Source organism: Lissotriton vulgaris, chromosome 2_1 (assembly GCF_964263255.1).
Source record: "Lissotriton vulgaris chromosome 2_1, aLisVul1.2, whole genome shotgun sequence".
Lineage (NCBI taxonomy): Eukaryota > Metazoa > Chordata > Amphibia > Caudata > Salamandridae > Lissotriton > Lissotriton vulgaris.
The window spans coordinates 243891222-243918502 of record NC_141687.1 but is presented as its reverse complement, the minus strand read 5'-3'; the positions used below and the strand labels follow the sequence as shown (position 1 = coordinate 243918502).

At 45.6% G+C, this 27281-nt stretch overlaps 1 protein-coding gene across 7 annotated transcripts in view; it reads right to left on the bottom strand.

The window, feature by feature from the left end:
- MSI2 (musashi RNA binding protein 2) overlaps positions 1-27281 on the bottom strand; it is a 1814765-nt gene that overhangs the window by 594924 nt on the left and 1192560 nt on the right. The window lies entirely within an intron of this gene.

The window sequence follows — 27281 nt, the reverse complement described above, 5'->3', positions numbered from 1 at the left end:
ATTAGAAAAACACATTCAAACCTGGTTGTTTTAATGCTACCTCTACCACACATACCTGCTGATTCAGCACGGAGATCTCTCTTTGGGAATGAGTTGTGCGCTTTATCAAGACTTAAATAACATAACATGTAAAGTTAAACTATGACTTCACTGTCTGGGAGGTAAGTAGACTCAAAGCCCTTCATGCAGAAAGTAAGGGCTGTGAAACAACGCAAAACCATATTAGAAACTTTATAAGATATTTAACTTCAAATGAAAACTTGGACATTCTAAACAGTGAATGTATTGACTTGAGAATTCTTAGAAGTACAAAATGAAATTATAATGTGACAGAGGTCAGAAAATAAAAGAGCATCCTAAACTGAAAATTAGATGTTTAGCACAAAATAATCAGGTAGAACTGACCAACAATTTTTTGAATACTTTTCAAATTTACAAAAAAGGTCTGAGGCTCTTCACTGAGGAAAATAAGGTTCTGGCTGCAAAGACAGGAACTTTGCTAGCAAGTTACTTTTTTCAGAGTAAAAAGTCCCCTTTTGGTGGGAGTGGAGAGGTAGGTGCAAGGCATACAAAGACTGCAAACCCAATAACATGACAGCCCACCCCAATAGAATGAAAGTCCAGTCAAATACTCACTTTTGGAATCAAATTAGTATTTAATACATGCTCACAGCCTATATCAAAAGCACACTAAATAATACTCGTAGTCTTCTAAGATTGGTGACCTACCGTCATACTGGGCAATGTACCCAAGTCACCCTTCCCTTCTAATGGGGCTGGTTATTCCCCATTCAATAAAGGAGGTGACTTTCAGATGTTGTATATACTAGTAATCACACACAGTCTTGTTGAGGCCTTGATAGTCAATTTGTGCAAGTCCCAGCAATCAGCTGGCACTCTGGCAATGGTCCAGACCGGACCAGACTTCTTATTTTAGGATACACTTATAACATGATTTCTGCTAGGCCTCGCTTCCTTCAGCTGCTCTCCTCATCGGACCCACTGGACCTGGTAGGCAGGCAGAAGACTGGTGCTCTGGGCTCATGGCCAGTGAACTTCACTTCCTTGGTGATGGCCCCACACTCAGCAGGAAGTCTAGCAGACCTGAAGCCCAGTCTTGGTTGCAGCAGCTTGAATTTTTGATGATCTTACCATGCTGATGAACAGCTTGGGGGACTTGTGCTCTGACTCTTACACAGTCTATATCCAGACACAAATTTGATTTAGTGTCTGGTCTTTGAAATTCTTGTTGATGGTGTCCACTTCTCATCTGTCCTGCTCTTTTGTCAAAGAGACCGTTTTCCACAGGAGGAGTGTCTGCAATTCTGACTGACCCACAGGAGTAACCAGGGATGCATCACAAAGATGCAAAGCCCTAAGCCTTCCCATCTATTATGATCCAGTGTTACAGCACCAACCTTGCCAGACCCACCATCTCACCTGATACGGATCCAAGATTCAACTGACCAATAATGCTTCCTTGAATCAAAGAGACCTTTGATGTGCGCAGAGGATGCGTTTCTCCTTCCTCCAGTGTGGTTGTTCCCACCTCAGCCAGCAGGAATGTCAGCAATCCACATCTCCTGTCTGGGCTTGCAGTCCCCAACCTCCAACTTGCCTTTCCAGGCCCTGGGCTTCCGAAATAGAACACGGAGGTCTCCATGTTATATACCAGGCACAGGCACATATAACACAGCATGCACACCCAAGTATCACACTCTGCCAGGCACTACACAGTCATCATGTATACCAGAGTTAAGTTCACAGAAGCGGAACTTTACATGAGTGGGAGTGTAAGACGCATTACCATGAGACAGGCCTAGGTAGGTCATGGCACACATGCATGATACGTTTACACCCATGGCCAAAAATCAGTACTAGGGGCCGATATATCCATGCAGCTGGGACACTCCGGGTCAGGGTATATGTCTGTCACCATGCAAGAGACTTTTCCTTCCCGGCAGAGGCTCAATCTTGTATGCAGGCATAGCACTTCCCAGTGATAGTTCTATTCCAAGAGCAATTTAAGTTAAAAGGTTTTTTTTGCATGGTAATCACCTATGCTTTTTGTACAGAATTCCATTAGGATTCATCACTCCTGTTGCAGGACACACGCTTAGATCACTCACAGACTGTTGCTGTTTTAGCTAAAGAGAATCATCCTTCTGAGGCATATCTGGGGCTCATTCCAGGGTTTAAGTAATATCCACAGCTCATCGACTGAAAAAATAATAGTGTATTACAATCACATCGCAGTTAATAGGGAACGTCTACGACACACCCACAGGCTTGTGTGGAATTCTGGCATTTCAGTTACACAAGTAGAATATGGGTGAAGTTTTATTAGGTTTAACCAATCGGTCTTGGTCCATTAGTCCACTTTGTGTGGCAAAGCATTTTGCTTTATTGGTCATATGGGTGAACGCAAACAAACCGAAAACCATGCTGGCAACTGCCACCACTGCACCGGTCCTTCGCTGGGTTGATAACACCTCAGATTGTATGGGCAGTGTTACCAGCACATTGGAAGAGTCGCTCTCAGCCAAGTTTGATGTGTGTAGCCATTTGGTTAATGTATACTCACGTGATCCCAGTCACTTGGGAAAGATAGAGATAAAAGCAGCGCATACAATACGTCCTATTATTGTACTTCGACAAGTATTCTAGAGAGGGGAGAGAGAGGCGGTAAGCGGGCATACTTAGCTAGAAAGAAAAAGGTGACAAAACGACAGACTCCTACAAAGATGAAAAATGTCAAACAGTAAAGCAGCTGAAAACTAAAGGCTCTTCAGGATGCATACCTCACAAGCCCAGAAAAATTATCCATGAATGAGTAGTTCAGAGAGTTTAGTGCAAAGGGTCCGTGTCGTGCTTTTAATTTTTTTTAATTGCTTTCACAATTATCTCATTTGTCGTGAATATAAAAGTGCCACCCGTAGGAGTATAGTAACCAGGACAAAGGGACAAAGGAAAAAGCAAATGGGAGTGAGACATGGAGTTGGTAATGGAGCCATGTCAGACAATTTGTAAGGAAGGATCTCAGGTTCTCTCATCAACACACAGCAGATTCGACCATCTGTCAAAATGTCCACAGATGGCAGGGTTCGTACACAGATGTGAGGCTCTAGAGTTTGTGTGGAATATTCAAGGCACTATATTAAATTGTAGTCTAGCTAGGATTACAGAGAGATCACAAAACAGCTATAATATCGGATTTAAAGTGTAAGGACCTAGTGGTAGTGCTTACTCTGTGTAAGCAGTGTACCTAAAAGGAGCATCTACCTTGACGTGTAGTTCACATTGTGGACATAGGTCTTCAAATGCCAACAAAATTAGCTTGTGCTGAACATCTGAAGCCATTTCTGTAAAGAAACTGACCACTGGTGCCATAAAACTAGGGCCCTGAAAGGGATGACTTTAACCCTGGAAATCAGTTCTCAGAACAGGGTGGATGAGTGGGGCGGTAAGGAATCCATCACTAACTATTGTCTCTTACACATATATCGTTACACAAGTAGTAACCTGTGCATCTGAAAGAGACATGTTAGTGATAGATTCCTTACCTCAGAATAGATACCCCAGCAATACCAACCCCGGCGGTGGGTCTGCGAACAAAGATCACACCAGAAAGTCACGGAGAACAGAACGGCCAAAGAAGCAGTCTCTCCGGACCAGACTGCCAAGGCAATAATGCTTGGTAAACGTGTGCAGCGAGGCCCACGTAGCTGCCTGACAGATGTCCTGCTAGGGAACGCCACGTCCTGAGGCAGTAGTGGCTGCCGTTGCCCTGGTAGAATGGGCACGCAGCCCCACAGGAGGCTCCTTCTTAGCCAACGAGTAACATGCTTTGATGCACAGAACAACCCACCAAGAGATGGTCCGTTTGTGCACGGCCCAACCTTTCTTGGCGCCCATGTAGCCTACAAAAAGTTGATCATCCACCCGGAACTGTTGTGTGCGCTGCAGATAGAATGAGAGCGCACGTTTTAGGTCCAGACAGGGGAGCCGCTCTTCCTCTTTTGAAGGATGCGGAGGCGGAAAGAAGGTGGGCAAAGTGATGGTTTGCACAATGTGGAAGGGGGTGACAATCTTTGGCAAGAAAGAAGGACGAGTCCTTCACCTTGTCCGGATGAACAGAGAAAAGGAGGTTTAAAAGAAAGCCTGTAGCTCACTCACTCTTCTGGCAGAGGTGATGGTAAACACCCATTATTCCGCAACTTTCTTTCCGCATACCATCACTCCGCATACTTTCATTGCGAAAGTACCATGACTCCGCAATGCCATTATAACGCATGGCATTACATTTTATATGCTTTTACCACGCATACATTTACAACGAAATTCGTTGTAAATGTACGAATGGTAAAAGCATGTTTTTTTTAATGTTTTGATAAGGTAAGTATGGGTATAGAGGTATATGTTTTGGGGTATTGAGGTATATGTTTTGGGGTGTTTGGGTATTTTAAGGGTTCAGATATGGTTATGGGGTACAGGGGTATTTTTAGGGTTCAGGGCTAGATTTGGGATTTGGGATACAGGGGTATTTTTAGGGTTCAGGGCTAGTTTTGAGTTTTGGGGTACAGCAGTATTTTTAGGGTTCAGGGGTTGGTTTTGGGGTACAGGGATAGGTTTGGGTTACAGAGTTTTTTAGGGTTCCAGAGTTGGTTTGGCTTTTGGGGTACAGGGGTGTTTTAGGGTTCAGGGCTAGGTTTGGGTTTTGGGGTACAGGGGCATTTTTAAAGTTCAGGGGTAGGTTTTGGGGTACAGGAGTATTTTAAGGGTTCAGGACTAGGTTTGGGTTTTGGGGTACAGGAGTATTTTAGGGTTCAGGGCTGGTTTTGGGTTACAGGGGTATTTTTAGGGATAGGTTTGGGTTTTGGGGTACAGGGGTATTTTTAGGGTTCAGGGAGAGGTTTGGGTTTTGAGGTAGAGGGGTATTTTTAGGGTTCAGGGCTAGGTTTGGGTTTTGGGGTACAGGGGTATTTTAGGGTTCAGGGCGAGGTTTGGGTTTTGGGGTACAGGAGCATTTTAGGGCTCAGGACTAGGTTTGGGTTTTGGGGTATTTTAGAGTTCAGGGCTAGGTTTGGGTTTTGGGGTACAGGGGTATTTTAGGGTTCAGGGCGAGGTTTGGGTTTTAGGGTACAGGGGTATTTTTTAGGTTTCAGGGCTAGGTTTGTGTTTTGGAGTACCGGGGTAATTTTTAGGGTTCAGGGCTAGGTTTGGGTTTTGGGGTAGAGGGGTGTTTTAGGGTTCAGGGGTAGGTTTTGGGGTACAGGGGTATTTTAAGGATTCAGGACTAGGTTTGGGGTTTGGGGTACAGGAGTATTTTAGGGTTCAGGGCTAGGTTTGGGTTTTGGGGTACAGGGGTATTTTTTGGTTCAGGGATAGGTTTGGGTTTTGGGGTACAGGGATATTTTTAGGGTTTAGGGCTAGGTTTGGGTTTTGGGGTACAGAGGTATTTTTAGGGTTCAGGGCTAGATTTAGGTTTTGGGGTAGAGGGATATTTTTAGGGTTCAGGGGTAGGTTTTGGGGTACAGGGGTATTTTAAGGGTTCAGGAATAGGTTTGGGTTTTGGGGTACAGGAGTATTTTAGGGTTCAGGGCTAGGTTTGGGTTTTGGGGTACAGGAGCATTTTAGGGCTCAGGGCTAGGTTTGGGTTTTGGGGTGTTTTAGGGTTCAGGGCTAGGTTTGGGTTTTGGGGTACAGGGGTATTTTATGGTTCAGGGCTAGGTTTGGGTTTTAGGGTACAGGAGTAATTTTTATGGTTCAGGGCTAGGTTTGGGTTTTGGGGTACAGGGGTATTTGTAGGGTTCAGGGGTAGGTTTTGGGGTACAGGGGTATTTTCAGGGTTCAGGACTAGGTTTGGGTTTTGGGGTACAGGAGTATTTTAGGGTTCAGGGCTAGGTTTGGGTTTTGGGGTACAGGGGTATTATGTTCAGGGATAGGTTTGGGTTTTGGGGTACAGGGGTATTTTTAAGGTTCAGAGCTAGGTTTGGGTTTTGGGGTACAGGGGTATTTTTAGGGTTCAGGGCTAGGTTTAGGTTTTGGGGTAGAGGGGTATTTTTACGGTTCAGAGCTAGGTTTGGGGGTACAGGGGTATTTTAGGGTTCAGGGCGCGGTTTGGGTTTTGGGGTACAGGTGTATTTTTAGGGTTCAGGGCTAGGTTTGGGTTTTGGGGTACAGGAGTATTTTAGGGTTCAGGGCTAGGTTTGGGTTTTGGGGTATAGGGGTATTTTTAGGGTTCAGGGCTAGGTTTGAGTTTTGGGGTACAGGGGTATTTTAGGGCTCAGGGCTAGGTTTGGGTTTTGGGGTATTTTTAGGGTTATGGGGTAGGTTTGGGTTTTGAGGTACAGGGGTATTTTTAGGGTTTAGGGATATGTTTGGGTTTTGGGGCACAGGGTATATTTATAGGGTTAGGATGGGATACTGTTTAAGGGTGTTGGGGTATTTTAAGGAGTAAGGGTGGGTTATGATTATAGGGTGCCAGGGTGTTTTGGGGTGTTTGGGTATTTTAATGGTTCAGATATGGTTATGGGGTACAGGGGTATTTTTAGGGCTCAGGGCTGGATTTAGGGTACAGGGGTATTTTTAGGGTTCAGGGCTTGGTTTGGGTTTTGGGGTACAGGGGTATTAGGGTTCAGGGCTAGGTTTGGGTTTTGGGGTACAGGGATAGGTTTGGAATTGGGGTACAGTTTTTTTAGGGTTCAATGGTAGGTTTGGGGTACAGGGGTAATTTGTAGGGTTCAGGGTTAGGTTTGGGTTTTGGGGTACAGGGGTATTTTAAGGGTTCAGGGCTAGGTTTGGGTTTTGGGGTACAGGGGTATTTTTAGGGTTCAGGGCTAGGTTTGGGTTTAGGGGTACAGGGGTATTTTTAGGGTTCAGGGCTAGGTTTAGGGGTACAGGGGTATTTTTAGGGTTCAGGGCTAGTTTTGGGGTACAGGGGTATTAGGGTTCAGGGTGAGGTTTGGGTTTTGGGGTACAGGGGTATTTTTAGGGTTCAGGGCTAGGTTTGGGTTTTGGGGTACAGGAGTATTTTAGGGTTCAGGGCTAGGTTTGGGTTTAGGGTATAGGGGTATTTTTAGGGTTCAGGACTAGGTTTGGGTTTTGGGTATAGGTGTATTTTTAGGGTTCGGGGCTAGGTTTGGGTTTTGGGGTACAGGGGTATTTTAGGGTTCAGGGCTAGGTTTGGGTTTTGGGGTACAAGGGTAGTTTTAGGGTTCAGGGCTAGGTTTGGGGGTATTTTAGGGTTCATGGCTAGGTTTGGGGTACAGGGGTATTTTAGGGTTCAGGACTAAGTTTGGGTTTTAGGGTACAGGGGTATTTTTTAGGGTTCAGGGCTAGGTTTGGGTTTTGGGGTACAGGGGTATTTTTAGGTTCAGGGATAGGTTTGGGTTTTGGGGTACAGGGCTATTTTTAGGGTTTAGGGCTAGGTTTGGGTTTTGGGGTACAGAGGTATTTTTAGGGTTCAGGGCTAGATTTAGGTTTTGGGGTACAGGGGTATTTTTAGGGTTCAGTGCTAGGTTTGGGTGTTGGGGTACAGGGGTATTTTAGGGGTCAGCGCTAGGTTTGGGTTTTGGGGTACAGGGTTATTTTTAGGATTTAGGGATAGGTTTGGGTGTTGGGGTACTGGGTATATTTATAGGGTTAAGATGGGTTAGTATTAAGGGTGTTGGGGTATTTTAAGGAGTAAGGGCGGGTTATGATTATGGGATGCAGGGGTATTTAAAGGGACCAGGGTGGGATTAGTTTTTAGGGTGTAAAGGGTAATAAAATAAAATAATAAATAAAAATAATATAAATAATGCAATTTAAAAGAATAAATGTTTTAATTAAATTTAAAAAATGTGTGTATACACATATATATACAAACATGTTTTAAAAATGTACTTTTACAATGTATATGACTTTACCCCACATGCATTTGCGTTATAATGGCATGCGTGAGAAAGTCATATGCGTTGTAAAAGTTTTAGAAATTATGTCTTTGTGGAGTAATAGTCCCGCGTTATAAAAATTGCGTAGTGAGTGCTTTCCGGTGCTTAGCACCTGCACTTATTTCTCAGGGCAGGGTCTAGACTGGAGTGCCATTGCTTGCCAAATTATATAAACGACTGCCCAACATGTCCCAAAAACATAATTTATTGACTTACATTCGGTCACTCTTTCCGGTGAAGAGTGCTTGCTTAGCAGATAAATCAATGCCTGCCCTTCAGTCAGTGTTGCTAGTGGCCGGGCAGCTGATTGGGCTGGATTTGGTCCAGACTGTGCGTATGCACGGTGACAGCGTGCGTAATCTTTAGCCACGACGCACGTACCAGCAGTTCAGCACAGCAGCACCACTACTCGAAGCAGCGTGTTGTGCAGCAGAAAGACTCTAGTCAAAAGACTGTAACCGTCACCCAGTAAGTAATCAACGCTGCTTTTTCTTCAGCATGGTTGCAGTGTAAAATTGGTATGAATGTTCTGTGACGACTCAGTTTGACTACAAAGTGCAGGATGATGGTGATGGGCCTACTAAAAAGGAATGAGACTGACAAAAGTAGGCATGAAATGGGTGCATGCCACGGTGCCTACATAGGATTACTGGAACTGTGGCTTCACCTCACTTAATTTGAGGACGTCATTTGCTTGTAGCTACTCTGTGGTTTCAAACCAGTCTTCTGCTTCCACTTTCTAGTAATAGTTTGAACACAATTATGTTGTCATCTTAAAATATAAACATCATGCCTTGTTATTTTCTTTTATTATATTGTTGGAACACGTCCCGAGTCAAGCGAAAATCGGCACAAGTTATCTTGACTTGTAAACTTACTGCCCATCTCGGAGGTGCCTCATCCTTATGTCAGATCGTGCCTTGCGATGTTATGTTTAATCATTTATGTATGTTGTGGTTTTGTTAGGCATGATGAACCTGCCCTGCAGGTGCTGGGCCAGTAGCTCTCCCTGTATCTGGAGCAGCAAGTCCGATCAGGCCTCTTCCGCTCGGAGGTGGGCTTGTCTAGCAACAAACTGATATAAGGGGAAAGCAATTCAAGAGGAAAAACAAGATGCCAAAATGCTTTAAACCTTCTTAAAAATATGGGCTAAACGTGTTTTGACATAAGAGCACACCAGCCCTATAATGGCCCAGCTGAGAGGCTGCTGTGGAAATGGTTGTTTTGGGGAAGAAGCCCAACTGGTTAAGCTAGGTTAATTCAAGTCAAAGGTGACCCATGCTGTGAGGGGTCGGGACCCCTGCGATCAGCAGCTGAGCAGTTTGGGGGGTGAGGTATTTATTATTTATCTGTGCGGGAGTTTTACAGAGTGCTGCATGTATCCTTTCTGGGAACTTCAGAGCGCTAAAAATATTGAAGATAAAGTAAGCTCTCTCAAAGTGGAGTTATAGCTGGACCTAGTGTTCTCCTGGAAATGCGCATCCACTGCAGGGTCCTGTGTTAAAACTCATGTTCTCTCTGTGTCCTCTCAGACTTTCATCTTTCTGAGGAGATGGGGCCAAAGGGCCTAAGCCTCTTAGATTTGAACTGTGGAACCAGGTTTGACCCCGGCGTTGGCTCATTTTGTGATTCTGGACAAATTACTTAATCTTCCCTGCCTAAAAAACAGACTTTGTGGAATGCAACCTGATACTTGCGTAAATCGCTTTAATGCCCTTGAACGACTTCACTTCTCACTATATGACTGAAAAAAGATCCAAAGAAGTCAACATCATGGAGTTGGGTATCAATAAACATCCAATGGCTGCCAGTAGCGCCAAGAGGCTCTCTAGGGCGAACAAGTGTACTACAAATGCACATTTTATGGTATGTTAGATCTGATTGTTGAGGTACAATCTTCTCTAATGTTGTGAGGTTGTGACCCTTTTTCTGTGTGAAACCCAGGTGTAGGTGCATTTGAAGCTCTGTTCGAACTGTGTTCTGACTCTCAGTGTGGGTGCTTTGAAGGCTGAGCTGCTGAGTCAATGTGCTGCTGGTTTAAGGGTCACCAGTGCAAACTCAGAAAAAAAGTTTTGTTAGCACACCTGCGAGAACTACGGATTACACACAGAATACACAAATTGGACAGTGAGCAAGGTGGGGGCATTAAAGATATTGTTTCACACTCCAGCTTGGACACTTACAAGAATTGGATGGGGGTATTACTTCTGGCTTTTAGCAGTGCCAGGTGAGGTGGGTGGGGCCAATTGAGGAAGTGGGTGGGGCTGGGGAAGTGGGTGTGGCCTCTGAAACATTTGAGCACCTGCACTTCATATTTTACAAATTAAGCACTGCTGTGCACCATGCCACAAATATGTTCCACCGGCAGGCGTACATCGTCTTAGTGGAGGGACGCCTGGCTGCCAGAATAATATCACAGACTTCGGAAGGTCGAAAGCTGTCAACTGTCACCGTTCAATCTCCACACATGGAGGTGGAGGCTGGACAGGTTCGGGTGGAGGACCGTCCCCTTTAGCTGCGATAGAAGATCCTCCCGAAGAGGCAGTCGGATCGGGGAAATGATCGCCATGCTTAGTAGCTCGGGATACCAGTATCTTCGTGCCCCATCAGGAGCCACAAGAATGACTAGGGACCTGTTGCGCCGGATCTTCTTCAGCACTCTGGGCAGAAGTAGTATAGGCGGAAAGGTACAACGCAGCGCCACTCATGACGAAAAGCGTCGCCAAGCGAACGCCGCCTTGGGAATTCCAACGCACAGAACTGATGACATTGCGCGTTCTCTTTGGTGGTGAATAGATCTAACCAAGGCTCTCCCCACTGCAGAAAGAGACCTTGGGGAGGGAGCAGCCCCTTCGGACGATTTGCAGCACCCACCTGACTGAGGTAACAGATCGCCAGTGGGGAAGGTGATGGCGAATTCTGCCTCCCACCGGCGTGGGGTGCGCCCCAAAGCTCGGACTAGGAAGGCTTTGAGGCGGATGCTGCGGGAATGGCGGTAGACTAACCCGCATGCTGGCCACCCGTCCTGCCGCGGGGGAACCACGTCTGCGACCGCACTAAGGTTGGTTCTGCGCAGGCTTGTGGCTGAACGAACGTGTCGGGCGTCCCTTCCGTGACCACCAAAGGGAACGAAAAGCAGACATGGCTGGGCGCATGGTAGCGAGCTCTAAGCACTTGGCCGTAGCCTGGGAGTCCTTAAAACGCTTCAGCGCACCAACTGCCTTATCACCAAACAGGTGAGTGTCATCAAAGGGCATGTCCATAAGAGAACTTTGTACATCCCCTGAAAAACCAGTGGACCGCTACCAGCCGTGGCGACGGAGGGCCACTGTTGTGGAGATCGCCCTACCCAGTGAGTCAGTGGTGTCCAGTCCACACCTGATGGCGAACTTTGCTGCATCTTTCCCCTCATCGACATCGTGCGGCAACAGGAATTGAATCCAGACATCCCTACATGGCACCAGGAGTCAAAGACTCAAAAAGAGAAGACAAAAAGTCTCAAAAGGATAGTAAAAAAGTAACTAGGGTACGTGCTTTAACCGGATCTGCGCTTGCTGGCGCGGAAAAAGAAATAACTGAGTCAGCGCGCATGGGTGGTGCCTAAGTAGTCTCTGTGATGTCATCTTGGCGCCTACGACGCCAGCGACTGACGCAGAGCCGCAATACGCCACCTTCCGACGCGCAGGGGTACTGCTGACAAAAAACTTTCCGGATCCAGTCTGACACCTGGGGATATTCAAAAGGTAAGGAATCTATCACTAACATGTCTCTTTCAGATCAGTCAGACACACGTTTAGGCAATAAGCATGCCCTAACCTGTGTTTTACTAAACACTAGATCGCTACCTAAGCATAAATATGAACTCGCAGATTTCTTCGAACAATACATGCCAGAGATATTATTCCTTACAGAGACATGGACCCATAGTTCCTCCGAACCTGATTCAAATACAGCCATACAATCTGGCTATGACTTGTTCAAAATCGACAGAGATGGACAAAGAGGTGGGGGGGTGGCCATTGTTTACTGTTCTCACATTAAAGCCACCTTCTCAAACATTCCACAATTGAAGGAAGAAGCCATTTTGTTCACCTTCAAATGTAACAATACTTCTGTCTTCAACTGCCTATTAGTATGGAATTCAATAAAAGGGTTTCTGGGCCCAGGTGGTCTATAAACTAACAGTTATGGAGTCCTGCATGGAATACTCCAATTTTTTCATACTAGGGGATTTTAATTTTCATTTAGAATCCACCAAAACCGCGGACACCAACAACTTAATAGACAGACTAAATAGTCAAGACTTAAAGCAAATTGTCACTGAGCCTACCCATATTGGAAACCACACTTTGGATGGTATCTTTACCTACTACGCACAGATCAAATTCAAAAACACACTACCTATGTCCTGGACGGATCATAGCTCCGTCTTTTTGAAGTACACATGACCGGACCTCTCATTAGAGCCCAGAATAAAAACAAAAGGACAGGTGTAGAACGCCCCTGGGGACAAATAAATATACCAGACCTCGAAACTGCTTTACTTTCTCACAGACCTCACATAGGTACTGATCCCGATCAAGCAGCACTAAATTACAACAGTTGCATTTACTAGGCAGTAACAAAATTGGCTCCAGAAACGTGCACACACATGGGAAATAGATCAACATGGAGCTAAAAGATCTAAAGAAAATTTGTAGAGCTAAAGAGCGGATCAGGAGGAAGGAATACTCAGAAACCAACAAAAAACAGTACAACGAGGCATTCAAAAAGTACAATGTAGACATAATAGCTGCAAAAATCCAGCTTCTTTACTGAGAAAATTACTGCCTCTAAGAATACTGCCAGAGAACTTTTTAAGACAATCTCTAGCTTAGCCAATTTCGAATACAGAAAACAGTTCATTTTGCTTATGATTCCAAGTAGGCAGTTTTATGATAAACTAGCAGAATTTCCCAGGATAAAGTGGTAAACGTTTATGAGTTCTCCAAAAACAAAGTTGGAATCAGGTCAGACAAGCCTAACGATGACAGGACAAACACGCAAGTCTACCTACAAGAATTTAGCCCCCTAACACCTGATAGAGTTGAGAGAATACTACTGTCAACCAAGTCGGGATCCCCTCTGGACCCTTGCCCTGCCACGCTTCTCCTCATGATTCCCAGCATAATAGCCAAACTACTAACACCCCTTCTAAACAACATTCTTGACACAGTACTTTTTCCTGCTATCTGGAAAAAATCCTTGGTTAGACCGATCTTGAAAAAGCCAACCCTTGACCCCCACGGAGGTCGGCAATTACCGGCCTATTTCCTGCCAACCACTTCCATCAGAAATCCTGGAAAAAGCCCTCAACGAAGAACTACTGTCCTTCATCGAGGCAAATGATAAACTTGATCAAGCGCAACGCGGTTTTCTACCGCGGCACAGTACAGAATCAGCACTGATTGCTGCCACAGAAGACATACGTGTCGAACTTGACCGGGGGGAGCCATGTTGATTCTACTTGACCTATTGGCTGCATTTGATACGGTTGATCACCATAAACTCATCCAGCTACTGGCCGATATAGGGATTGTAGACAAAGCCTCAGACATTCTTCAGTCTTACTTAACCGACAGAGAACAATCTGCAATTATGGAAGAGCACAAATTGCGCCCCCCTACGCTTTGCCGTGTGGAGTGCCCCAGGGATCATCACTTTCCCCAACCCTGTTTAACGTGTACGTCACTCCACTGCCTAAACTCATACACTCCTGTGGCTTCATTGCCATTTGCTATGCTGACAAACAACTAGTCTCCTTATCCTCCAAACTAGCTTCAATGTCTGCATGAGCCATATCATTAGGTGGATGCACGATAACTGCTTGAAGTTAAACACCGGTAAAACGGAAGTGGTTATGTTTGGAAGGGATACTTCCTTTTGGAATTCTACATGGTGGCCTGATAAAGCAGGGCCGTGCCCTCAGCCGGTAAAGAAGGTTAAACACCTTGGTATCATGATAGATGACCATCTTTCATTATCAGATCAGGTCAACAGCATTACATCCTTGTGCTTTCACACTTTAAAAATCCTTCAAAAGATCCTACCTTTCATCCCCATGGCCCTTAGAAAAACAGTCATTACTGCCTTAATACTATCAAAAATCGACTACAGTAACACACTCTACCTGGGAGCAAAAAAGAGTGTGATACATAAGCTGCAGACCTTACAGAATGCTGCTGCTCGTCATTTTGCTTATGATTCCAAAATTCAGTCCAATAAATCAAGCCATTCGGGATCTGCACTGGCTACCTGTATTGGCAATGATCCAGTTCAAATCCATGTGCATTGTGCTTAAGACTCTATATGGGGCTGGACCTGCCCAACTTAGTCACCATTTCAAGCGCTACACTCCTCAGCGAAGCCTTAGATCTTTATCGGCCTCTCTACTGGTAGTTCCTAGGGTAAAGACTCTGAAATGGGGTGGCAGAAGCTTCCGCTATCTGGCCCCTAAATTATGGAATTCGTTGCCCATCCATCTTAGAAATCAAACAAATCTACTGTTATTCATGAAAGAATTGAAAACATGGTTATTTGTCCCTAAACCATAATCGCCCTAGCTCTCCCACTGCAATAATCAATGGCAGACAGCGCTAAGACGCCATGGCATACACGCGCTCTACAAAAACCCTCATTACATTACATCTCTTACTCAATAACATCACACTAAAGGTCTCCAAACATGAACACTGCTCACAGAATAAACTACAAGTTGCTCAACATCCAACAACAGATGTGGCATATTTAGGCATCAGCAGTAGTTCTTACCGAATTACTAATGAGTAGAATGGACAACACCTTAGAATTAATACCCTTTCTTATTACCCGCCAGATGTAGGCTGTGATGACATAGGCTAATAAAGGTGTCACCTATGTTATGGAGTTTATTCCACCTAATTTTCCACATTTCAAAGAAGCCAGGACAAAAATACATTGTACACAGTACATATCATTCAACAATCGGAAAAAAGCATCAAAGAAATAACATCTCAGAAGGAGGAAGGGCAATGAGGAATCTGCAGTTAGATCAGCATCCTTCAGAAAAGGCGTTACATAACAAATTAATTGTTCTTCAGATTCTCCAAATGTAATGGCTCCTAATACATGTTCACACATGTGTGTTAGCGGTTAGCAGACTGCTGTTTTTTTTTTTAAATCCCCCTTACCTGCACAGTAAATCGTGTCCCTCACCGCCGCTTGGCGGGCTTGGTTCCTGGGGTGGGCGCCATTTTTGAGAGGGGCAGAGCAGCTTCCTTCCGCCAGCGCTTGACTGCGCATGAGCCAGCGAGGGGACGCCTACTTAATGCTCCCCCCCAGCGTAGCGGGATCGCGGAGCGGGCGCGTCCTCGCGTGGCCGGAGTCGTGCCAGAGTCCTGCCCATCTGCGCCCGTCCGCGACTGGACGCGCTGGACGTGGCTGGACTCTGACTCCGCTCCTGGCTGTTCTCCTGTCCATTATGCTGTGTTATACTAGAGGCAGTCTTGTTGCTATTAACCGGTCACGGGTGACTTGTGCCGCGCCTCGGGTGGATCCCTTATGCGGCCCTTTTACGTGTGGATGCGGATGCCTCACACTCTCTGCCCCCGTAAGTAGGGACTGTAGGGATCACATCACTATGGCCGTCAGCCCACAGCCTTTTATCAGCATCTGGAATTTAAATGCTAGGTCGCTTGTCAGGCATCATCTAGACATTTTCGACCTGCTAGGTAATGACTCTCCTGATTTATTTTGCCTGACGGAGACCTGGCTACAGGATGCCGACACGGCCGTTGTCAACTTGACCTTCCCGCCGGAATACTCGGTATTCACTCTTAACCGAGCTTCTAGAGGCGGAGGGATAGCCCTTGCTGTTAAGTCCTGTTATTCATGTACGTGGCAGGGTCAAAAAATCTCGGGCTGTGAAAGTGCAATGTTCAAGGTAGCCATTATGCCTAATTTCACCCTGTCGGGGCTATTGATTTATCGGCCCCCACGGAGTGAAGTGGCTTTTAGAGCGGCGCTACCTGACGCCATTAGTGAACTGGCTGCAGAGTGCTCCAACTTCTCCATCGTTGGGGACTTAAATCTGCACTTTGACAACATAGCCAGTCCTACGGTGTCCAGTTTTATGGGAGATCTTGAGGCGCTCCAGCTGACTCAGCTGGTGTTATAGCCCACCCATTCAGGGGGTCACACCCTCGATCCGTTTTTCACCAATCTTACGGAAGCCTGCATCTCCAGCTATACACCTCTGGCATGGACTGATCATTATTTGATACAGATCCATTGCCCTACACCGGCTATACAACCTAAGCCAGTGGTATGTTCTATTTCAAGACGACGCTGGAATAAACTTAAGCTGGACGAGTTCTTCCATCTCCTATCGGCCGACTCATTTGACATTACTGGGTCGGCAGATCAGGTCTATGACAGGTTTTGTAATTGGGTAACTAGGGCGTTAGACACACTTATCCCCTTGGTACGCTGTAAAACTGGGACTGGCAAAGCCAGCCCTTGGTACGATGACTCGCTGCGGGCACTGAAGGTTTCTTGTAGGCGTGCAGAGCGGGCCTGGCGCAAATCTTATAATAGCGTGAAGAAAGTTTTGTACCTGTCTACGGTGAAATTGTATCACCGGGCAGTGTGCAGAACTCGTGCCGCCTTCTATGCTGCACAATTTAGGACTAGCTCGAACCCGTCCAAGGCTATTTTTAAGGTGTTGAAAGATCTCACTGCCAAAAAGGCAACTACGATACACCAGAGCTCTGTTGAGCATTGTGAAAAACTGGCAGAGTTCTTTCTAGAAAAGGTTAATGCTATTTACCGGGCCTTTCCGTTGACCACTCCTGCGGCCAATCCACCTCTTAAGCCGTTATCATCAGAGGGGCTGCATTCCTTTCCTACTTTAACACCTGATAGCCTCGACAAATTGGTTCGTCAAGTGAAGTCGGGGTCCCCAGCGGATCCGCTTTGCCCAGATGTGTTCAAAGACTTAGTGGTACATGACATCTCACCACTATGTTCTCTGATCAATTTGTCACTTACATCGGGCGTTGTCCCTCTGAAGTGGAAGCGAGCCATGGTTCGTCCTATCCTCAAGAAACCGAGCTTGGACGGTAGCAAGCCTGAGAGTTATCGGCCAATTTCACTCTTGCCGTGGCCGGCTAAGGTGACTGAGGCGCATGTTAACGCAGTCCTCTCGGAACATCTACGCCACGCAGATATCCTCGATGCGACGCAGAATGGGTTTAGGGCCGGTCATAGCACGGAGACGGCTCTGCTCTATATGGTGGAGCATCTTCGCTCCGTGCTTGATGCGGGACAAACGGCGGCGCTGGTGCTATTAGACCTGAGCGCCGCCTTTGACACCGTCTCGCACCCCATCCTTCTGCGTCGCTTAGAGGAGGCTGGTGTCACCGGCATCGCTCTCCAATGGTTCCGGTCTTTTTTAACCAATCGGGCCTTTAGCGTGACCTTCCCACCTTACCAGTCCAAATTTCATCCGCTGAGCCTGGGGGTCCCCCAAGGCTCCTCGCTGAGTCCTACGTTGTTCAATCTATACGTAAGGCCGCTAGCTGAGGTTGTCAGGCAATGGGGTCTGAAGATGGTGTCATACGCCGATGACACCCAGCTAGCGGTTACGATCAGCGGGGATGCCGAAGTCGATGCCCCTAGGTTCCAGCAAGGACTGCGGGCGGTCGCCAGCTGGATGACGTCCAACTGTCTCCAGCTGAACGCTAGTAAGACCGAGGTCATGGTTTTTGGCCAACAACCGGAACTTTGGGGAGAGAGATGGTGGCCAGGGGATTTGGGTCCTGCTCCCATCCCAGTTGCCGAGCTTAAGAACCTCGGTGTCTGGCTGGACCATTCCCTCACGTTTGTGTGTCACACCAAACGTACGGCGGCTTGTTGCTTTGGTATTCTGCACGGGCTCCGTCCAGTGCTTAAATTCTTTGATGCCTCCACTAGGCAACTCATGATCCAAGCCACTGTCATCTCTAGGCTGGATTATGCGAGTTTCCTATTGGTCGGCCTGAATCAGGCAGAGATTGGGCGCCTACAACGGATCCAGAATGCCGCAGCAAGATTGGTGGTAGGCCTACCCAGATTTTGCCCCACCTCTAGTACTCTGCGCTCATTGCACTGGCTCCCGGTGGCCCAGCGGATCCAGTTTAAGGTCCTCTGTGTCGCCTATAAGATTCTGTAGGGGTCCCCAGCAATGATCCTTACTGCCCTTTTAGCCCATTATATCCCAGCCCGAGCTTTAAGATCTGCGGATTTAGAACTGGCTGTTGTGCCACGCTTTAAGCGGAGTAGGGCAGGAGGGCGTTCCTTTCAAGTTCGCGCGGCGGTTTTGTGGAACTCCATGCCCCCGGCGATTCGTGCTCTGAGGGATCTGCTCTCTTTTCGCCGTGCGGTGAAAACTTTTTTATTCCCTTAGTTTTTAATATTGTCTGATTATTGTTTCGTTGTGTTGTGCAGCTGCCTTGTCGGGCGCCAGGACGCTCCTTGGCTGGAGCATCTGTGCGCCTAATAAAAACGCATAACATAACATAACATAACATAACACAAGGAGGTGAATCAGAGGCAAATCGATGCATTCATGACAAATAAAAAAAACTTTGAAAAAACTTTATGAATATACCTCCCATACTGGGCCTCATTCCCGGCATCAAAATTGATGAGAAGAATCCTTGGTGAAATGATAAAAGTATGAAATGAAGGCAAGTCACATCTTTACGGAGTTCAGTGACGGGCACTCATGACAAAATCACCAAAGTAACTATTTACCTCACTGAATGAGCTCTTACACTATACTGTGATTCGATTTGAGCACATTGATAACACATTTCAATGCAAAGATTAACCAAAGAGTGTGTTGGCTTCCTTTCAGCCTACAAAGTGATCATCATCAATCGTGTTCTTTTCAAACGTCTCTAAATAGAAGCAGAAGAGCTCAGAGTATCCACATGGCAAAATGATTCCAGCGACCTGCATCAGCTGTGGAGGTGATTAGAAGGAAGGTCAGGCGGTTTTCTGAATGAGATAGAATGAAGAAACAACTTTTTGAAGTTTGGAAGGATGAATCGCCACTCCACTCCATCTACCAGGACGGACAGATTTCATGGGATGACGACAACCCAGCACTGTGCCCGTAATCTCAACATGAAAAGAGTATGCCTCATAGCTGCCAAGGTTCCAGATTGCTATGTGTGACATTTTCAGAATTTTTGTGTAATTATGAGTGACATTTCAATGATTATGAGTGACACTGTCTTGCGAGCAAAAATCTAGCAATTTACACGAGGGAATCATATAAATATTAGAACTTAGACCCAATTGAGCAAGGGACTACTTACTGCAAACGCCTGCGGCAGCTGACTCATATTTAAAATGAAATTATGAAAATGTTACACATAGCAATCTAAAACCTTGGCAGCTATGCACATCTAGAAAGCAGGTCACATGGCTCCGCTAAGAATTAACACCAAAAGGAGCAAAGACCTGCGTTTAGGCTGTAGAACCACTGGAGCGAAGCTGTGCAATAAGTCCCACTGGCAAGACAACAGTATAGAACACAGCTCTTTACTGGAACATGCCCCACCAATGTAGAAGGGGTATTGATGGATGCACATGAGGCATTCAGAGGTGTGGTAGACCTGAGCATCACAAGAGCCTGTCCTGATGACCTGGCATAAATATCTCTAGTGTCACACAGTGTGTCTGCGTGATCCTGCGAGTGACAAGTAACACACCAAGCATAAATACACCAGATGACACTTCTGGCAAAAATTGAAATGTGTTTTATAATATCCATGGGCAAGAAGTGAAAACATTGAAACGGCACAAAAGCAGCATTGTCTTAAGTCGGGTATTGTGTATGCCCTGTAATGCTGCTTGAAGCCTGGAGAACAGCAAGTGTCAAAAGTCCCCTGAATCCAACACCTCGCCTTCAGATTCAGGCACACACAGGTAAGTGCAAATGTAGTCTGTCTCGAGTGACAGTCAGTACGCATGCTGAAGAGTCTGCGAACTGATGGACTAAGGCTGTTTAGAGAGAGCCCAAATAATAAAAATAAATAAACCAGGCGAGGAGCTTCACTAAACTCCATGCCGCTCTCCCACACGCGACCTGGGCCTAGACCATAAAGCTGACTCAGGTCTGATGCCAGAAATTAATAAATCAGATGATTCTGGCCCCAACAGTCTGCACTTCTGTGATACCATGCTGTTGAAGCCTCGAGAGAGCCTGTTACACACATTGCAGTTACAGTCAAGCAGGCTGATTATTTATTTATAAAGTTTTATATATATTTCAAAAATTATTTTCAAAATGTCACAGCAGTATAATTAAGTAAGTGGCCCTGGGGTCCGGTGCGCTGCCTACTACTACTGCGAGTTTAGTTAACACTTACTTACACAATTTACTAAACTAAGAGAACAGCGCGTACTCGGTATTAAACAAACTGTAAATGTCATTTTAAAAACACAGACTCACTTACAGCATACATGCTTTACTGGTTCACCCTTCAGCGGAGCTTCTCTTCCTGCTGCAAAGTACTTGTTAAACTAGTCCTGCCAATGTAAATCTTTTACCCAAGTAGTATTAATTCGAGTCATAATAGCAAAATAATTATACTGCCCCACAATGTGCAGCATTATGCCACGTAATTTGCGTTTCATGCAGCACAATCTAGTAAACTTTACTTCATAACGTGGCCCTCCATTGCTGCTTATTGGCCTAGAGTTGCTCTCTCTGTCTATAATGTTCCACTGAGCAAAAGCAGTCTCCGTAGACAACTACATAAAAGCCCAGGTTAAATGCATTTACTCAAAACACGCAAAGCTTAAATAAGTTCCAAACGCTCGATCAACCTTAAGCAAAATTAAAGCACTGCCCACTTCTACTCTTGTCGAGCGACGTTATGCCACAGATAAAGTATATTTTCTTGCAGTGCTGTGCAGCAGAGCACACACAAGCTCCACCGATGCCGGCAAACATATTACTTACTGGCTCGTGCCCTAATTAAAGCGCGGCTGCATCATGAACAATAAATACGCCGTAAGGGACTTCATCATGTAGTGAAAAGTGTGAGTTTGACAACACAGTGCTACTACACAGTGCTACTAAAGTGGCAGGCAGGTTGCATGGCCAAGTAACTTACTGTCTCGGTTGTGCACTAGTTCAGCAGCATGCACCCGGGGATAGTGACTCCTCCACTGGTGTCTGAGCGAGTTCTGTCCGTAGGTGGGCCGCACGACCGTCGCACTCTGCCGCGCCTGAGGCCTGAGCCTCTCAGGCACCATGCTGATGCTGCCGATTTCACAGTATAGCCCAGAGCTGACTTTCGCCGGCTGCTGCAGCCAGCCTCAGTCAGGTGCGGGGCACAGGCAATCGATTTGCGGCCCCCTCGGCCGCGTCTGGCGGCCTGCCATCATGGCATGAGAGAGGCTGTGGCAGGCTGCAATTATTTCCCCCGCCGCCGGCTTTAAGTTCCGGGCCGGACGTGACGGCAGTACCGCCGCCGGCACATCCGGATTTATTATTCCCGGCCCCCCTGGTGACACGGTCTTTCGTGATTGGCGCTGAAGTATAGCCGGTCGGAGGGAGCAGCAGAGAGAGCCCGGGCACAGTCAGTGACAGGCGCCGCTGGTATGCGGGGCATTGCATTTCAGTGCGGTGATGCGATCACCGCACTGAAATGCGTGAGTGTCACACCTGTTGCGTGACGCTTGGCAAGACTGATGCCTCCAAAGTAACCTCGAAGTTTGCAAACAGGAAGATTTAAGGTATGCACATTTAGATGCAGAAATCGCCTTTCCTGATGCAATAGAATATTGTACGTGGCCAAGGAGAACAGAGGCCTAGCAGTGCCAGTTACTGCATCTGTCCTCAACGATTTGATGATTTTAAAACGCCTTCACGTACTGTTTTACTTTACTCATCACCGAGTAATACAGGAAACTGAGGGAAAGCATTAGGATGGAATAATCATGAAAAAGTAGAATATTCACAATAGTTTGAGACCATTTAACCAGGTTTAAGTCGGTAGTAGCCAAAATAAGCAGAAATCATGGATACTAGATAATAAAGCTGTATGCTTTACCAGGGCAGGGCAAAAGCTGTGGCAAAAGTATCTCGGAGGGGTATTTCAATGGAACCTGACATGGATCTTTTAGTGGGAATCAGGTTAGACTGGCATTCAGATCAACCGAGCTTTCAAGGAACCAAGACCTAAGGAAGGAAGAAAGAAAGGAGTGATACTATGGTAAGGTGCCAGCTAAGAGGGAAAGAACCGGAGGAAATATTGGAAGGGTCAGAAACAGGCAATGAGCAGTACTGCACAATTAGTGGACAATTTCATGAGAGTAACAAGCTATCTATGTTGAAAACAGGACTACACAATGTATACCTTTATCTACAGAAAAGGCACAACAAAGAGAAGAAATGAGCATATATTACCACTTTATATCACAGTGCATTACCCTTTTCAGTAGCCCACCACTCTGCCAAAGTGGCTTTGGCTGGAATCTCAGCTTCAACACACACACACACACACACACACACACACACTGAGGTATCCTCCTCCAGGCCACCATACCTTTAACTCCAAAGCTGAATGAAGGGATTTATTTTTATTTATTTATGTCATTTCTAGAGCACATGAATCACCCCAACCGGGATATCTCCGCGCTATGACGGCTGTAGACAACTGAGGCCAGTAATTTAGAACAGCGAGGTTTTTAATTGCCTTCTGAAAGATAAGTAGCAGGGGGAGAGACAAATGTGTCTGGGAAGTTGATTCCAGAGAGAAGGTGCAACATAAGAGAATGATGCTCCCCCCCCAGTCTGGTTTGTTTTATGCCAGGTACACAGAGAAGCTCTTTGGCCCCAGAGCGTAGGGTCCCCGAGGGGTTGTACCTGGTCAATTTATCTGCGATGTAGTTGGGTCCTAGTTTATTCAAGGCTTTGTATTCCACACAGCAGATCTTAAACGTGACCGGTTTCCAAATCGGTAACCAGTGAAGTTTGCGGAGTAGAGGGAGTGAGGGGGTTCTGGGGGGAGCATTGGTCACCAGTCGAGCCGCCGTGTTCTGGACCACTTGCAATCTGTTAAGGGAGGATTCTTCAGCGGAGAACAGTAGAGCATTACAGTAGTCCAGACGACTAGTGACCAATGCTTGAGTCAGAGTTTTCTTAGTGGATATCGGGAGTAGGGGGAAAACTCTGCGAAGTAGACTAAGCATGTGAAAGCAGGTCTTGGCGGTTGTGGTGGCGTGTTCCTCGAGGTTAAGTTTCTGGTCAATTTTTACCCCTAGGTTCTTTACCACCGTTTTAGGGGAGGGAGTTGGGCCCAAGTCTCCCGGCCACCAGTTTGGAGACCAACTTGTTACTGCATCTCTAAAAAGCATTATTTCCGTTTTCTCAGCATTCAGCTGGATAAAATTGTCGCTCATCCATTCGGTGATGGGTCTCATTCCCTCTGAGAAGGTGTTCTGAAAGTTGGTGCAGCTTTTGTCAAATGAGAGTAGCAGTTGTGTGTCAAAAACAACAAAACCCCTGCACTGGATAAACAACAATAATGTCTGGGTGACTTCGAGTCTCAGTAACATAAGTCAAACGTGCACATCGAAAATTTTCAAAGTCAATAGACTGCAAAGTGCTGAAAAAGGAATTTCAATGAAGTAAAGTTCTTGGTATAAAACACCGGTTTATTGTTCCTCTTGTACTGGCCAACACGTGTTTCATCGCAGGGAAACAGACTGCGAATCTTCAGGGCCTCTTAAATGAAAGAACCGGAAATGGTGTTGTGGCCAACGCCCGAAAGGGCGAAATGTGGAGGATGGACTTTACTCGCGTAGTTAGATGGTTCCTTAATGTAGTGGTAGGGAAGCCATAACCGGGAGGAGAAGATATTGAAGCAGTAGCGCTCAAGTTAAGGTAGACAGGCGGATGCACCTGACTGAATGTGTTCCCCCTCCTGTAGTTCCCGGCGCCGTTTTTCAAAGACTGGAATACCTCAAACCCTCCCAGTAGATCAATAGCAGTTGTGTGTCATTGGCGTAGGAAATTGGGATAAACCCGAAGTTTCTTATTAAATTAGCGAGTGGAGTGACATATATATTGAACAGGGTAGGGCTCAGGCAAGAGCCCTGAGGAACCCCCTTGGTGACCATGGTGATTTGTGATCTGAAGGGGCCTAGGTTGACTGTTTGTGTTCTTTCAGCCAGGAAGTTGATCATCCACTCTAAAGCTATCCCCCCCCACGCCTATGTCTGAGTCTGCCTAGCAAAATCTGGTGGGAGATGGTGTAGAATGCAGCAGACAGGTCAAGCAGTATGAGGAGTACTGCCTTACCCCTATCTGCTAACATTCTGATGTTAACTGTGACTGTCACTAGTGCTGATTTGGTACTGTGTCTGGGTCGGAATCCTGACTGTGAGGGGTCGAGACTGTTGGAGGAAATTGGTCATGTGTTTGTTTATGTGTTTCTCTAGTAATTTACTATGTAGTGGCAGTAGAGAGAGTTTGCCTTCCCTTAGTGAGCTGTTAAGGATGGGGCAGATCGAGTCAGCCAGCTGGTCCGCTAGTAGGGCGGAGTTTTGGCTGGGATCAGGTCTGCAGGAGAGCCGGATTTGGTTGTTTTAACAGGAATAAAGAGGTACTATTCTCCCATCTCGAATTACTGTACCAAAACGGACAGAGGCTTCTGTGAGAGGGACAGCGCCAACAGATAAAGGTAAAGTAGAAAAAGAATGATGAAACAGTAAAATTGTAGGAATACAATGAACACAGCACGTGTCCTGGGAGATAGCTGGGTGAAGAAACAGGTGGCAGCATTTGGGGTTTCAAACCCTCACATATAGTACCTTACTAAAATATGAAGGGTTCCAAGAGAGTTTAAATACAATTGGTGGCTGTGTATTCAGGGAGCTGCTTCACCCATCTGCGCTAGAAACATGTCAAAGTCACCAAGTGGTAGTGTCTAATTTGCCTTGAAAGACTTATGTTTGGCTCTGTGACCTACAAAAACCGATGTGCAGATATATGTCATTTCACAACAGGAAGTAAAGACCAGACTGGGTATTCTGCCCCAATGATACAAATGAGGGATGATTTAGCAGTCTGTGGCTAGGCGTCAAAATCCAGATCTAGAACAAAGACAAGGCTTAAGGCCTAAATAGTGAAAAGCAAGTCTGGGGTGGCATATGGCTTCATATCACTAGCTATGGGTTTTCCTCTTAAAAAATATGGAAATCTAGGAGCTCAGTTCAATAGGATCAAATGAATTGAACCAAAAATATAAATCCCAGAACACATTAGTTTATTTAAAAAAAATTCAAGGACCACAGCCAAACAGCATAACAAAACGGAGCCCTTTTGTAAGCCAGGCAAATGACCATACTTTGGCTCCACTAACAGAATCCTAAAAAATATTTGCCAAATCTCTCAAAAAATCAGTAGAAACAAAAACGGGGGCTGAGAATTGGTTAGATTTATCTGAAAACAGTTTGAAGTAGAGGATGAAACCATCACTACATTGTGTCCCGACTAAACGATAACAAAAGACTGAACATCAGTGAGGCAATTATTTTAAGCAATTTTCTTCACTGCGAAGCAGGCTTGAGAAGGCTTTTAAACATACTGATTAGAATTTTTTTGAACACATTACCCATGCACTGAAGCCTGGGTTTCTCCAACCACAGTGCAGACTGATAGATTCTATTAAAAAATGGAAATCAATTATTGTTATTCGGTATCACTGGTGGAGGCAGAGGGGAACTGCACTAGAAAACTTAATAAAGATTTAAGTCTGACTAGCAGGTGACTAAGGTCGCTTGGATCATGTTGTGGTCCATGAGAAGTAAATGGATGCAGACTTCTCTGAGCAACAGAACAAAACAACGGCCAGGCTGCACCACCTCCTTAGACTGGGGTGTGACCTCTTCAAACACTGCATGCTCCAAGAAACCATTTTCATTTCAAATACATATTACGGCCAGGTGCGAGATGAACAAATATTATTTCAATTCCCTGGAGAAAAACAAATTAGCAAGTCAAATGTGGAGACAGTCTTCCAGCATACGCGGTGAAGACTGCTTTGATCGTATCTCAACTAAAAGAACCCTTATTAAATTTACAGGCGGCAACAGAAATAAGACCCACACAATGCAAATTCAAGGATTTGCTTCTTCGGGTACCGTAGATGCGTGCACAGAAGAGAAAAAAGGCATCTGAAGATAAAGTGAAGGTATACCACACAGCAATACGGTTTTTAAGTCTATAGACTGTCTTGCACAGGATTGTACTTCTGCCGTTGAAGAGACCCAAATTTTTTTGTGTGACGTGAATTGCTACCTGGCGCACAAAGGAATTATATGTTTAGCTATTTCTCTTGGCACTGAATTGACCCAACAAATTTCAAGCAGCTACGCAATTTGATGCAAGATATGAAATTAGAGAACCTCCAGACTGAAGGCCTAAGGGGTGGGAGGCACATAAGTCATATCATAGGTCCGTTTTGTGCCGTGTTCACATGGCATAAAAGTGAATGCGTTGATGAAGGGAAGTACAAACGAGGGAAAGCACAACGCTCTAGAAGGCCCACCCTTCAACTATTAAGAGAGAACTACAACAGAAGTTTGGTATGATTAATATACTGTAATTTTCATCTAGATTTCAATCTGACATAAGGTTGGAGAAGCCCTTTCAAACTAGATGTTCCCAGTCATTAAGTTGTTGACTAAAGTACCAGATTGACTGTGCACACACACACACACGTAATGCAGCATGACATGCAACTGAAGTAACTAAACCTGAAAACTCCTCTCCCTAAAAGTTATCACTGAGAGCACTAATGCATATGGGAACATCTGCCAGGTATATCAGGATCATGGATAGCATATTTCTCTTACTAGAGGAGATCCAAATCAGAAATAGATTTATCCATGGCCTCCATAATTTGCTAGAAAAGAATCCATAAAAAACAGAATATAAAGTAACACAAAAGCACAAGGCCAGACCTAGTGCTTCTTGCCCTGGTTTCATTTGAGTATAGTAGGTACAGTACCAACAGCACCCCCAGAAGAATGGCTAAGGGTGTGTACACTACATTAATTACATAAAGCAAAATAACAATTAAAATGCAAACACCTAAACAGATCAGCACAGGTGAATGAATTGTTGGACACAATCTGAGATGAACAGCAACATAATCTTTCTTGGAATGGTGTAGGTGTGCATGGGACAAAACATACACCTCGTGTATGGAGTTGTTATATCCTGAATCCCGTACAAAATCATTACAATGCAACAAAAGCACG